We start from the raw sequence: 14,382 nt of genomic DNA on the forward strand, positions 1-14,382 counted from the left end.
AAGTGCTTGCAGTGGAAATTTAGGGGGTGGAAAGGAAGAGCTTGGGGGTTCTCCATATCTAGGGGCTCCCTATCCAGCAGATTCAATTAACAGTGGTTTGAAAATATTCGTGGAAAAACAGAAAGTTTCAAAAAGCATCACTTGAATTTGCCATACACTGACAACTACTTACATAGCTTTCATGTTGTATTAGATACCGTGAGTAATCTAGAGATGATTTAAAGTGCACAGGAGGACACAGCAAAAGAGAATGTGACAACGAATGTACGTGTATATTCATGTATAACTGAAAAATTGTACTCTAAGCTGGAATTTGATGCAACATTGTTAAATGACTATAACTCAATAAAAAATGTTTGTGTATATATATATATATATATGTACATGGGAGGGTGCACATAAGTTCCATGCAAGTCCTATGCCATTTTATATAAGAGGCGTCAGCATCCATGGATGTTGACATCGGGGGAGTCCTGGAAACAGTGCCCCATGATTACCAAGGGATGACTGGAAGTCCAGGCTCCTTATCCCAGCCTGTCATGTCCCCACGTGGTCTGAATCCTACCTGTACCACACTTCCCTTGTCACTCTCCTCCAGACCTGGCAGACTGCCCTCTTATTCTTGAACAGGCCACACTCACTGCGCTTCATGTCTGGCCCCTAGAAATACCAGTTACTTTCTGAGCATGGTCTGCTTTCACAAAATGGGCTGCATTTTCACTAGAGAAGACAGTGTGGAATTTCCTTTAAAAGCTGAAAATAGACTTAACTCATGATCCAGCCTTCCCACTCCCGGGCATATGTCAGAAGAAAACTCTAATTCAAAAAGTCACATGCACCTCAATGCTTACTGCAGCACTATTTGTAATAGCCAGGACATGGCAACAACCCAAATGTCCATCGACAGCTGACTGGATAAAGATATAGTAGTATATTTATACAAAGGTATACTGCTCAGCCATTAAAAAGAACAAAATAATGCCATTTGCAGCAACATGGATGGACGTAGAGATAGTCATTCTAAGTGAAGTAAGCCAGAAAAAGAGAAAAATGCCATATGATTTCAATTATATGTGGAATCAAAAAAGACACAAATGAACTTAACTACAAAAGAGAAACAGACCCACAGACATAGAGAAACAAACTTACGGTTACCAGGGAGAGAAGTGGATGGGAAGGGATAATTATGGGAATTGGAAAAGTGTCCCTCTTGGGGAGTTACGGAAATGTTAGCTATCTTGATTGTGGTGATGGTTTTCTGGGTGTAGACATCTACCAAATTCATCAAATAGTACATGTGAAATATGTGTACTTTACTTTACAGGAATCATACCACAATAAAGGTGCCTGTAAATAAATAAATAAATAAATAAAAGATTGGCGGCATTGTGTCCTACGTTTTTATGTGTCTTTAGTGAGTGGGTCTTCAAGTTTCCGGTCTGCCATATTTTCTGAACCAGAAGTGCCCTCCTTCCCTTTTCTTTGATAAAATGTCAGTGGGTGACATTTATTCCCGTGGCTTCAACTGCTCTCTGTCCAATGATTAACTGTCAAATCTTTTCCAGCAAGGACATCTCAGTTCAGTCCCAGAAATATACTTATAATTGACAAGTAGACATTCCCAATTGATTAGCCCATAAAAATCTCAAGCTCTGTGTGTTTGAATTTACACTCGCTCAGTAGTAGGTTTACTTCTTCAAACAATGGCATCACTATCCCATCTGTTTTCCGTGCCATACATCTGGGAGTTTTCCTTTACTTTTCCACTCCCTCACCCCCGTCAGTACTACAATTCTATTCCTTAATATCCCCCAACTAAGTCCACGCCCCTCACTCCCCAGTGCATTAATTCCCACCCCTTGCTAGTCTCCCCAGTGCTGTTCTTTAGAGTGAACAATCCACTTTGCTCACTTTTAATGGCTAATCTGTGTCACTCTCCTCCTTAAAACCCCAAAGAATTCCCCGCTGCATAAGTGAGGAAGTCCAAGCTCCCTGACTTAACGTCACACCTTCTCATAACCTAGTTGCTGCTTTTTTTCAGCCTCAGCTTCCGTTAGTTCCTCACAGCCTCTAGCCTCACTGACCTTCCTTCCCTAATTGCAAAGTGCTGTTAGACACGACCAGACCTCTGCACGAGACACGCAAGCTGCTGAGAATCCCGTCCCCACCACGCACTCTCCTGGTCTACAGATTTGCTGGAATCCTTCAGATGTCAGTGCAGAAAGCATTTCCTCTCTGACACCTTCCCTACCTTCTAGAACCCTGCCCCAGGCAGTGCAAAAGCCCCTCTGAACATACAGTAAACATGATGCCAAGTGAATCTTAACACATTGTTTTGAAAACCTATTTAAATTTGTCTCTTCCATGACACACTGTGATCTCCTTGAGGGATGGGGGCTGTGTGGTATTTGTCTAGACAGCTAATGTCTGGCACAGACCCTGGGCCATCGGAAACAGTCTGCTGACTCATCAAGAAGAATTGTTGCCTTTGCGACGTAAGACAGACTACATGATCTCTGATCTTACACCATTCGGCAAGGGTCAAAATAATTTCACATAGAGCTACACAGGAAAAATATGTGTATTCTTTTTCTCTCTGTGAGCCCAAGATCATAGGCAGCCTGGAACGGAGGTGTCACTCTAAGTTGTCTGTCCCCTAGGCTGTCACGTCCAACTTCAATATATTTTTTAGAAGTTGTAGGGATACGTGTACATCACCCCGTCATAGAGTAAACGGCGCTTCATCCTGACCCAGTTTAATGTCCATATGAAAATCAGAAATCTTCCAAACTGAAGCCTGAGGAAATATTTCCCGTCTCTCCTTCCAGTCTGTCTGCCATCTTCATCCCACATCCCCACTGCTCACCTGCGTCAGACCACCTTCCATCTATAAACATTTTCATTGGGACAATTGGATGAGAACTAATTACAGCAGTAATGAAAATGGTCCCATGAACGTAGGCTCTGCACAACAAGGATGCTTTGACCGGAGGCCTCAGCTGTGGCCTTCAGGGTCTGTTCACGTTTTCTGCCTGGCTTCCCTGCAGAAGTTGTGCAGAAAATCAAGCCTGTAGTCAAAGTCATAGAATGCCCAAGAAATCCAGAAAAATAGAGTGAGAGTCATCTCCTTGGGAATATTTTTGAAAACCATCCACTAATAGGAAGAAGAGCTTTAAGAGGGTCATTTCAGATCAGATGATGTCCAACTGCAGGTGGGTCAGTTTTGTCATTGTTGCTCGCTAGTTGGCTTTCTGCTGCTTCTAACACGTCTCTGTTTAGAGAAGTGGCCTGAGTCTACCCTCAGAGCAGAAAGGTGAGCTGGGCCTGGCGACAGCCTAGCTTCTGTGCTGTGTAGTACCCCACTGAGAATGAAGGGATGGCCCAGGGCTTCCTCTGACTCTCTCCCTCAGTTATAAACTCTCTGAAGGGAAAATGGAGTAAAAAATTCTTAATTCAGTATGGTATTGTCAAAGTATAAAAATAATTGTCTTTGGAGGGGAGGGTATAGTTCAAGGGGTAGAGTACGTGCTGGGTTCAATTCCCAGTACCTCAATGTAAAAAAATAATAAGGAAAATTCTGTTTTAACAAAAGAAAAAGAACAAAGAAGAAAAGAGATCTCAAATAATCCAACTTTAAAAGAAAAAAACATTTTTTACATAGTAATCAGCTCAGTCTTTTGCTAGATTAGGAGTTTGGGATTAACAGATACACACTACAATGAATAAAATAAATAACCAACTCCCACGTCCTTAATAACCTAGTTCAACCTGAATTCTTTCTCTTTTTTCCCCTAAGCAACCCGTGGAAACCTTTGAAATTCTCACCTTATAAAGAATTCATTTAAAGGTGGCATGAAAGTTACTGGTTAAAACAGTTATTTGTGGTTCCATGAATATAAGTCTAGTAAGAAAGATAGACAATAAGCCAGTAAGCAAATAAATATATTATGAACTGCCAGGTGCTTATAATTGCCACAAATAAACATAAAACATATTAGGAGAGAAAATGATTGAATAAGAAATATGTGTGTGCTATTTTAAATAATGTGGTCAGATAAGTCCTTTCTGTGGGTAAAATAATTTGAACAAAGTCCTGAATGAAGCAAAAGAATAAGCCACGTATGTAACAGACAAGAAAAGCCTCCCAGGCCGGGAGAAGTGTAGGTACGAGACTTGGAGTTACAAACACAGCTGTCCCAGTGGGGACCATCTGGGCGGTGAAGATGGGCTGGAGCAGAACGGTGAGACCTGCGGCTGCAGAGACGGGTGAGGGACCGGATCACACAGGGCCTTGGTAGGGACTCCGGATATCCTTCTGAATACAACAGAAAATCACGAGAGTATTTTACAAAGCAGAACAACTTGATCTGATTCATACTTTAATAAGACCGCTGTGGGTAACATATGGGGAATAAGCAATGGAAGCAGGGCAAGGTAAGCTGATGGGAAGGCACTGGGAAGAGTGCTGCTGACCTGGAGAGAGACACCGAGGTTGGGCTGGGATGATGGTGGGAGAAGGGCTGAAATGGGGACACGATTTGACAGTAACGGTCACAGGCCTTAATGCTCGAGTTGGACACAGACACAGAGTGGTTCAGGGTGATGGGTATGTGATATTTGGGGCTGAGCCACAGTTTTTGTACAGAGACCTGACAGGAGAATAAAGTGGGGACGTTGACGTTGGTAAGAAGGGTTGGTGGGTGTTTAATTCCCCCTAGAGCCGCGTCTCTGTTTCTCTGTAGATGAAGTCAGCAGAGCAGGGATGGGTGTTCCTACTTCTGCAGAGAATTGCGTGTCTCCCTCATCGACAAATTCGAGAGGCCGACCTGCCCATCCAATTGCAACATCTTGAATCTGCTTCTTTCTATCCAGGAGGAGATTTCCAACTAAGATGCCTATCAAAAATTCCCGTGTCCACAGTTAGAGCTGTGTGCCTTTGGAATGATCTCAGAGATGCCTACACAGAGGCTCGGTGTGCTCTCTCTCACTCAGAGCACACAGTTCCCTTCAGTCCACGGGGTCTCAGCAGAGAAGATTTCACAAGTAGCCCCTCTCAGGCCCTGGGGACCAACCTACCGCTTGGCCGAGCTCTGAAAATGAGCACGAGTTCCGGGCAAAGGGCCTTCTCCAGGGCGCCATCTGGCAGATTACATGAGGACAGTGTACAAAAGAGTGGGAGGGTTGATGGTATAAATGGATTTTAATTTTTGCTCTGAATCTGATTCTGTCCTTCCATTTTATTAAGGAAGTGTTCTTAGGCCAGACATGATTCTCCTTTTTTCTTTCTATTTGATCATCCAAGAGGTTTAGATAGGGTATTTGTTTTAGGGTAAGAATCTTTAAAAAAAAAAAAAAACCTTGCAAATAGCGTCTTGTTAGGCATTTGGACAAGACAACCAGTAAATTCTCCCAGCAGTATTGAACCCCATTGTTCCTCCAGGGGGTCTCCAAAGGTATACATGTTCCAAATCAGGCCCAAAAGCAATGAGCTTTTCTTTTTTTTTTAATCACTTCACCATGGACAAAAGATATCACTAAAGAAGGTTAGAAAAGAGCAGGTCCCCAACATCCATGGTCCCTCCCAAAGAGCCCACAGAAGTAAAGAGGAGATGAACGAGAGAAACGGTTTATTTATACACATGTAGGAGCCAACCAGAAAAGTAACTACCATGTTAAATGGTGAAATTTGAAGGCTTTTTTTTATCAACCTAACTTAATAGGGCAAAGGGAGAGGAGAAAATTGGTTTCCATGACAGGTTTTCTTCTACATCTATTGAATCTCAGGTATCTTCAGCTAAAGTGCTTTTGTATTAACCGTGGGTTCCATCTGACTTTCCATTCCTCGAACTTTGTTCTTCTTTTTTAAGATTCACTCATGTATTCTGAGCCCCTGGCTTTTCCACGTGAATTTTATATTGATTGTCAATTCCTGGAAAACACCACCTGGGATTTGGGTAGGCATACTTTGAATCCTTACATCTATTCATGGACTACTGTCATCTTAGTAGAATGAAGCCTTCTGCTCCATGAATATGGGATTATTCTCTGTGAATGTAGGTCTTATTTTCTCTTGACAGAATCTCTCATCTATTGTAATCTTCAGTGTCCATGTCTGGTACTTCTTCCTCACCTCTATTGGATGCTGATTCAGAAGAGACACGACCTCCTGGAGAACCTCTACTGCCACGGAGCTGACAGGGAACTGAGTCCTGAGAAGGCTTTATATTCTTTTAAAAATAGGATTAATGTACTTTAATTACTCCATAGATGAGCAATGAATGGGTCACATTAACATAGGATTTTAATCCTTTTAGGATTAGTAGAGTAATAAAGACACAGTATGAAAAATTGAAATACTGCCTAAAAGAGAAGAGATTTGTAATTCCCACCCACAGAGGTGACTGTCATGAATGATTTGGTGCTTATGTCTCAGTCTCTGTGTCTCTCAGTATGTCTTTCTCCATCTCTGTCTCTCGCACACTCACAATCAGATCAGTTTACATCTATACTGATTTCACACATATGTGGTCATGCAGATGGGACCCTGGATGCAGACAGTGGGTCTGCATACTTCCACCCTGAGGCCTCCCTTGACATTGGGTTGAGACCAGACACCCACTTTTCCAACTGCACAGCATTCATTCATCCACATGAACCAGAACGAGTGGACCCAATCCCCTCTCCATCAACATTAGTGTTGCTTTAATTCCGACTGTTGCAACCAGTGCTGTGATGAACACCCTTGAAAAGGCATCTTTGAATAGGTGTGTAAGGATTTTAGTGGGATGAACTGTAAGGATCAGAACTTCTGGGGAAGAGATGCGTCTGTGGCCCTTTGATGCGTCCTGCACCCTGTTCTCCTGAAGAGGAGCGTCCCTTCACTCTTCCCTCCAGGGGATCTGCTGGAGCCTCTGCCTGCTTACATTGTCACCAGGGCTGGTTGTCACCTGACTAAAGACCCGCCAGTGTTATGGTGACCGGTGTTGTCTCTGCAGTGTTTCCGTCTGCCTGTGTTCTCACCTGAGAGGTCAAGCATCTCTAACACACACTGGCCACCTGCATTGCCTCTCATTGGAACTGACCATGTCTGTTCTGTTTCTGTTTAGAACACTGCGTTTTGAAAGATTTTTGGACTACAGGGATGGGAAAACATTCTCCAAACTTGAGTTATGAGCAATGCTTTTTCCAGGTTGTGGTTTGTCTTTCAAGCAGTTTTTCTGGGCTTTTGCTAATTTTTTTGATTTGTTTCGTTTTGTTATTGCCACAGGAAGAGCTAAGCATCTCCCTTATGTCTTCTGGCTGTGGTGTCACAGGGGGAACAGCAGTGTCTACCCTGAGATTATGCACAGAGTTACTAAAAGGGCTTCATTTTGTACATCACATCTTTAATCCCCCTGTATATCCCCTTAAAATAATAAAAATGCTGTTTCAAGTGAAAACTGAAAAACCAGCAGCCCCTGCTGAAAACATGTGGGAAGGCACAAAAAGCCAACTATCATAAAGTTTCATTGAAAGGGAACACCCAGCAGAGGTAAAGACACGCAGAAGGAAAGAGGACTTGGGGTTGTCAGGGGCTGGGCGAGGAGGGAGGGTAGTGCGCTCTCTGGATCCATGGTTTCACTTTGAGGAAAGAAATAGTGTGAAACTAGATGTTAGTGATGGTCTCACAACATTGTCAATGCCCATAATGCTCATGAATTGCACAATTTAAAAGGGGAAAAGTCTATATTTTATTACATGAAACTCTAAAAAGAAAAATAAAGGATGCCATAAATGATGTGAAACAAAAAAAGGAAACTAAAGAAAACCAAACAAAAACATCTCCAGCGGAAGGAACAGCAAGTTTGGGGGGGGGACTGACGGTGGGATTTTGGAGTACATTTTGTAGAAGAAGGTGTGGGTGGGTGCAGAGGGGGCTCTGCCCCAGGGGGTGGTGATGTCTGAACTGGTTCTCCGTTGCCCAGCAGTCCAGGTGCAGATGCAAGTTCAGGATGAGCTGCAGGAGTGGCAGGAGGGAGCTCGGGGTCTCCTGCTGGATCCAGATCGTCCTTTTTTTGGTCTCTGACATCTTCCCCTGCCCCTGCCTCCTCTGTAACTATTGGATGTGGAGAGTGTTTTAAGTCTTGTGGAAGAGCTTATGCTGTGAGAGGAAAAATTTATCCACCTGACTCCTTTTCCATATGCCTCTTTAAAGACAGAAACCTTCCCAGAGCTTTCCAGACAGCTTCCACCCAGAAAGTGCCCACACGATGTGTTCTGTGACTGAATTCTTCCAGACAGGTGGTCTGAGGCCATTTTTTGCTCTGGTCCCAACGGTAGCCTCTGGGGACACCTCCCTGTGTGGCCCAGCACTCTCCCCTCCCCCACCTGCACACATGCACCAGCCCTGCCTTTCTGACCTTCGGGCTCTGCTTCGGGGGCTCCTGGTCCTCCACCTTACTTGCAGCGAGGTGGGCACGGTGCTCCAGGTCAGAGCCGGGTGTGCTGAGTAACCCGTCTTCCCCGGACAGGTCCCTGGGGGGAGCCCTGGGTGTTGTCTGGGTCGGAGGCCTGCCCCACTGATTCCTGGGCCATGGTGGTGGGGACCCCTCATTATTCAGACCCACCTGGATACTGCGCTGGCCCTCAGAAGAGTGGCACATCAGCCCTTCATTTGGGGAGGGGGCGTTGGTATTCTTATTCATCAGCTGCTGTTCAATATATGGTATCTAGTTCTGCAATGACAGTGACCAGCAGCTGACCCGGCCTGGAAGTCTCAGAGCCCTGCCCGGCCAGGAACACTCCTGCTTCTGTCCACTCGACCCTCTGCTGCCAGATCAGACCGAGACTTTGTTCAGCTCAGACACCCGGGAGGGAAAAGACATACCCAGAATGCATGGGCTCCACCTTGGGCAGCAGGACCCTTCCCTGGCTCTCCACATCCCAGCCAGCCAGCTTTGCCCTGGGCTGTGGTTGTGACCGGCCCACCAGGCCTCTGAACTGCTCTTGCTTGAGGCAGAAACCCATCCCCAGCATGACTGCTCCACCTCCACCAGCCAGGACGGGGCCGTGGGGATACCTGGGTGGGATCTGAGTGGTGGCCCGGCATGGGCGGGCCTGCTCTGGGCCTCCCTGTGTTACCTTTGGGTCTCTCTGGCCAAAAGTCCAGAGGAATCTTGGGTGAGACATGACCCAGCGCCGGCAGCGTTGGTACAGCCCCTCGCTGCGGGCTTTCCGGGAGCTGCGGCCTCGGGATAATGGGATGCAGCAGAACATGCCTCTGTCTCCAATCAAGTGAGCTGAGTAGGGACTTCTCTACAGAGTGGGTGCCTGGTGACTTTGGTTCCAAGTTCTGTTGGGCTCTATTGCCAGGGAAGTGAGGTCACTTCCTGGGGTCCACTTACCCAAGCTTCCTCCTGACACATAGCTCCCCAAGGGCCTTTCTGGGCTGCCAATCTCTCGTTTCTCACTCCATGCCATGTCCACACACAGTGACACCAACTCAGCCCCCCTCATAGCCCTGGAGAGGCCTGGATGCAGCCAAGGCTGCAGCTCTGAAGACACAGCTGGGTTCAGACATGGCTCCCCCCACTCAGCAGTGCTATCAACATGGAAAAGCCATGTTCCTCTCAGGGTCTCCCCAATCTCCCATCAGCACACTGGGGATCATTCTGGCCCCTGTTTCCTAGAGAAGCCATCCTGTCTCTAGACCTAGAAACACCTACTGCATCTGTCACCCACACGGGCTGGCATCACAGGGATCTCATGAACAGACTCAGCAAATGAAGGACCCCACAGAGGGCTGGCGGAGCGCAGAGCAAATGCCACACAGGCCTGGGTCTGCCCTGAGGTCTGGAGAAAGTCTCTTTCCTTATTGCTTGCTTCCCAGCTCTCAGTCGTGCGACTAAATTTAAATACAACTCTGACATCGTCCGCTCTGGCATACAACCTCCTAGGTCATTCTATCATGTTGACATACAGGCCCAGTGTCCCATCTCGGCCTCTGTGGTGGGCTGCCCCACAATGGCTTCATATTTTTTGCCTTCTGTTCCCACGCCCTTGTGTGATCCCCACACCCTCCTCTGGAGGGTGGATGGACTTTGGGACCAGGTTCTGACATGCAGACTGACTTGTGAAAATGTGAGTGAGTTCCACTCCTTCACAGCTCCAGTGTTCCTTCTCTCTGTCTCTGTTTCTCAGTGCCTCTCTCTCTGTTTTGTCTCTCTCTCTGTTTCCCTGTCCCTCTGCTTCTCTGTGTTTCAGTCTGTCTGTCTCTTTTCCTGTATGTATGTGTGTATATATTTATGTGTATATGTGTGTATTTATGTTTGTGTATTTTTCGGGCCCAGGGCAGGTCACTTCTGAAAATCCCTTGATGACATATTGATTATTTTGAATTCATGTTACTAAAGAAAAATTATCTTTGAAAATTGTGCACTTTGGTGGGATCTTATCTAAGGACCAGCACTGCTAGGGAAGGGATGTTCCTGTGGCACTTTGATGTATCCTGTACCTTGTTCTGCCGGAGAGGAGCGTCCATTTGCTCTTCCCTCCAGGGGACCTCCTGGGGCCTCTGCCTGCTCACGTTGTCACCAGGGCTGGTTGTCACCGGGCTAAAGACCTGCCAGTGTGATGGTGGCCAATGCTATCCCTGCAGTCTGTCCATCTGCCTATGTCCTCAACTTACAGGTCGAGCATCTCTAGCACACACTGGCCACCTGCACTGCCTCTCGTTGGAACTGCCTGTGTGTGTTTTGTTTCTTTTCAGAACACTGGGCTTCAAGAGGTTTTTGCACCACAGCGATGTGAAGCTTTACTCCGACCTTAGGTCTTGAGGAAAGCTTTTTCCAGGTTGTGTTTTTTCTTTCCAGCTGTCTTTCTTGGCCTTTGTTTTCTGCTTTAGTTTGGTTTTATTTTGCCACAAGAAGAGCTAAGCATCTCCCTTCTGGCTCTGGTTTCACACTTAGAACAGCAGTGCCTACCACGAGATTATGCACAGAGTTACCAAAAGGGCGTCATTTGGTACGTCTCATCTTTAATCCATCTGGATTTTCCTCTCAAAATACAAAAATGCTAATTAACATGAAAACAAATAAACAAAAAATTCACCCGTCCCTACTTAAGATATATGGGCAGCGAGAAAAAAAAGCCACATTTTATATGATTTCATTGATAGGGAACCTCCAGGATAGGTAAAGAAATAGAGAGAGAAAGGGGATTATTGTTTCTCATGGGCTGGGGGAGGTAGGATGTGGAGTGCGCTTTGTATACAAGGTTTTAGTTTGAGAAGGCAATTGTCTAAACCAGTGGTATTGTTCTCTCAGCATTGTGAATGCACTTAATGCTCCTTAAAATTGCACAACTTAAAATGGGAAAGGCTAAACTTTATTCTTATAAACTTAAAACAAAAATAGAATATAGTATAATAAAAAAGAAAAAAATCTGACTCCATAGAAGATCGGTCATTTTGGCTTTAACCCTGTGCCCTCTTTTCTAGGCTTAATCTTACTAGCTCTGCACCTTTTGTAAAACAATGTTGCCTTTAGCCTGAAATATACAGGAGAGCCTGTTTTCAAGGCACTGATCTTTAAGGATATTAACACTTTTGCACTTATATAAAGATGACAAGTTGCAGAATAGGAAATAACTTTTGTTTTATTAGAGGTTTTACAGAGGCACTATGACCTGGTCTACGTAGACAGCTTCAGACCAAGATAATGGCAGACTAATATCTTGGAGAACCATCTTCCCCAAGTCAGACTTTAGGCTCCTTTTCTAGTAAATAGGGGAGAGGCTGTGGTTGGTTGTTGCAAACTTGTTCGTGTAGGATTACTTTGTTCTTTGGAATCCTTTGCAGCTGTCCACGTGGGTCAGATCATGGTGTTCCTGTAAAACCTGCAACAAAACAAACTTTTTCTATTCTGCAACTTGTTATCTTTATAGGAGTGCAGAAGTGTTAATATCCTTAAAGGTCAGAGTTTTGAGAATAGGATCTTCTGTTTATTTCAGGCTAAAGGCAACATTGTTTTACAAAAGGTGCAGAGCTAGCAAGAGAAGCCTAGAAAACACGGCAGAGGGTTAAAGGAAAAGGCACAGATCCAATATGGAGTCAGATTTGTTCTTCTTTATTACAGTGCCTTTGGGTGAGAGCTAAGAGTATGATTCCTGGGTGGGTCCTCTATTGTCCCAGGATGGAGTTCAGGCAGGAACCCTGCCAGATTCACCATGACTTTGGACCTGATCTCCCGCAGAGAAAGTGACAATTATTGGATTAAAATTACCTGTCAAAATCCCTTCAATTGCCTGTAAACTATACCACAGCAGGGGATGTCCCATTGGCCAGTCAACTGCCAGTCTCCCCTGATGCAAGGGACCAGCGTCGCCGGCGGGCTCCATGGTGGCCAGGCAAGTGCACCTTCCTACTTTTCTCTCCAGCCTTAGCTTCCTAACTTTGACACTTTAAAATCTCCCGTCCCTCTTCCCTCTGGCCTGGTGTGAATGAACAATATCCCTGCACCCACCTGGGCTGAGGCCAGGCCACACACACAGCCCCATGCACACAGCCCACCATCTGCTGTCTACCCCTGGGCTCAAGTGCACCCTCTGAACTCCCCCACCCCAAAGGTCCGCCTGCCCAGTGCCTTCGCCCTAGGGGTCAAGACCACCATCAGGACCATCAACCACCCAAGGCCCACAGGCCAGTGGCTGGCAGCCTGGGATCACCTTGACCCATCGGGTCAGATGAGACACAGAGTGCGGGGATCAGGGTGCCAGGGCAGGAATTGGAACCGCCTTCAGCCCAGCCTGCCTCGCCCTGTAGCCTCAGACATTAAATATGAAGGTGCACACTAGGCTGGATCCCCCACTGGTGGCAGTAGTCATCATTCCTGGAGCCCGGATTTCCCCACCCCAACCACAGGGTGAGGGGTGAGGGAATGAGCTCAGGTTAGGGGTGCGCTCAGAGTGAAGGGGATCCCATGGTGAGGGGGTACAGGTTGTGGGGTGTGGGGCCCACTTAGAATGGAACTGACCTGGCTGAGAGGTGAGGGTGACAATTTCAGGATGTTGGGCCTCCTGTGGTGAGGCATGAGGGGTAAGCTTGTGGGTGTAGGGGCCATAGGTTAGGACCTAGCAGGTTGGAGTGTCAGGGCAGGGACCTCAGTGTGAGGAGAAGGAGCCCTGTCTTCAAGTTCTGGTGGGAGACTGGGCCTGGCCAGGGGTGGGAGGGTAGTAACAGGGAGGGGAAGGTGAGCAGGGGAAGTGGGGCTGGTGGGGTGTGGCCTGGCACAGGGCAGTCGTGGTTCTAGTTCAGTGCCAGGACCCAGTCGGTGGCGGGGTGAAGGCTCTGGGGATGGAGACCCGGCGGGACGAGCAGGAGGGGCCCCACCTGGCTCCTCCCGGCCCTAGTGGCCTGGTCCGGTAAAGCAGGAGACCCACCCGAGCAGTTTGCGCTGCAGGGGGGAGGAGGAGGCGCGCGCACGCGCAGACGCACAGATGCGCGGACGCCGGAACCCGCCCAGAACGCGTGGAAGCTGGCGGGAGCCGGTTGTTCCTGGACCAGCTCCTGGAAGAGGAACACGGCCTGGGGTCTGGGCCGCCGCTTGCCCTCGGTTCGGCTGCCGCTGCTGGGCAGTTAAGGGGGCGCTGGTGGGGGCGCGCTGCTCGGGGAGCCGGTGGGTGACACCTGGGCTGTGCGGCTGGGGAGGCGTACAGGGAGGGGTGCGGAGGTGAAGTCCAGGCCGCGCGTCCCGTTAGGACCCTGAGGCGGGTCCCAGCCGCCGCTGTAATTCGTGGTAATCCCGCTATTAGTAGTTCCTGAACCCCGCGTTTTTGCCGCCGCTTATGTCCGGGTTTAGGAGAGCAGGCACAGCCCCGGGAGGTGGGAGGGCACCGGACGGCTCTGGAGCATCTCCGACTGGCCCTCAGACAATGGCCTGCTCCTGGAAGGCGGGTGCGGTGCGGTCGCGGGGCCTCGGATGGAATGGGGTCTGCCCCATGAGAGCCCCTGGATTTGCTCCCATCTTCCCCTCGGCCTGACCTTGGGGGCGGCCTCTAAATCCCCAGGATCTTGTGACTCAGGTTACAGGTCAGGCTGCTCCTGGGAGGTGGGCGCGGTGCGATCAGTGTGCTGGAATGGCTGCAGCAGCAGCGGGAAGTGGTTGCAACCCCTGCGCTCTCACAAGGCAGCCCCAATCCCGCCATCGCAGCCGCCGCCTTTCCCTGACAGCACAGCACCCGCCTTCCAGCAGCAGGCTGACCTGTAACCTGAGTTCCACGAACCTGGGGCAGCAGAGGCCAAGCTCAGGCCATGTGCTGGGGAGTTTGAAGCAAATCCACTGGCACACATGGGCGGACCCCATAACCAGCCACTGCCTTTGACCACACCGCGCCCTCCTCCTGGGA

The sequence above is a fragment of the Camelus bactrianus genome, chromosome 20 (assembly GCF_048773025.1).
Source record: "Camelus bactrianus isolate YW-2024 breed Bactrian camel chromosome 20, ASM4877302v1, whole genome shotgun sequence".
Taxonomy (NCBI): domain Eukaryota; kingdom Metazoa; phylum Chordata; class Mammalia; order Artiodactyla; family Camelidae; genus Camelus; species Camelus bactrianus.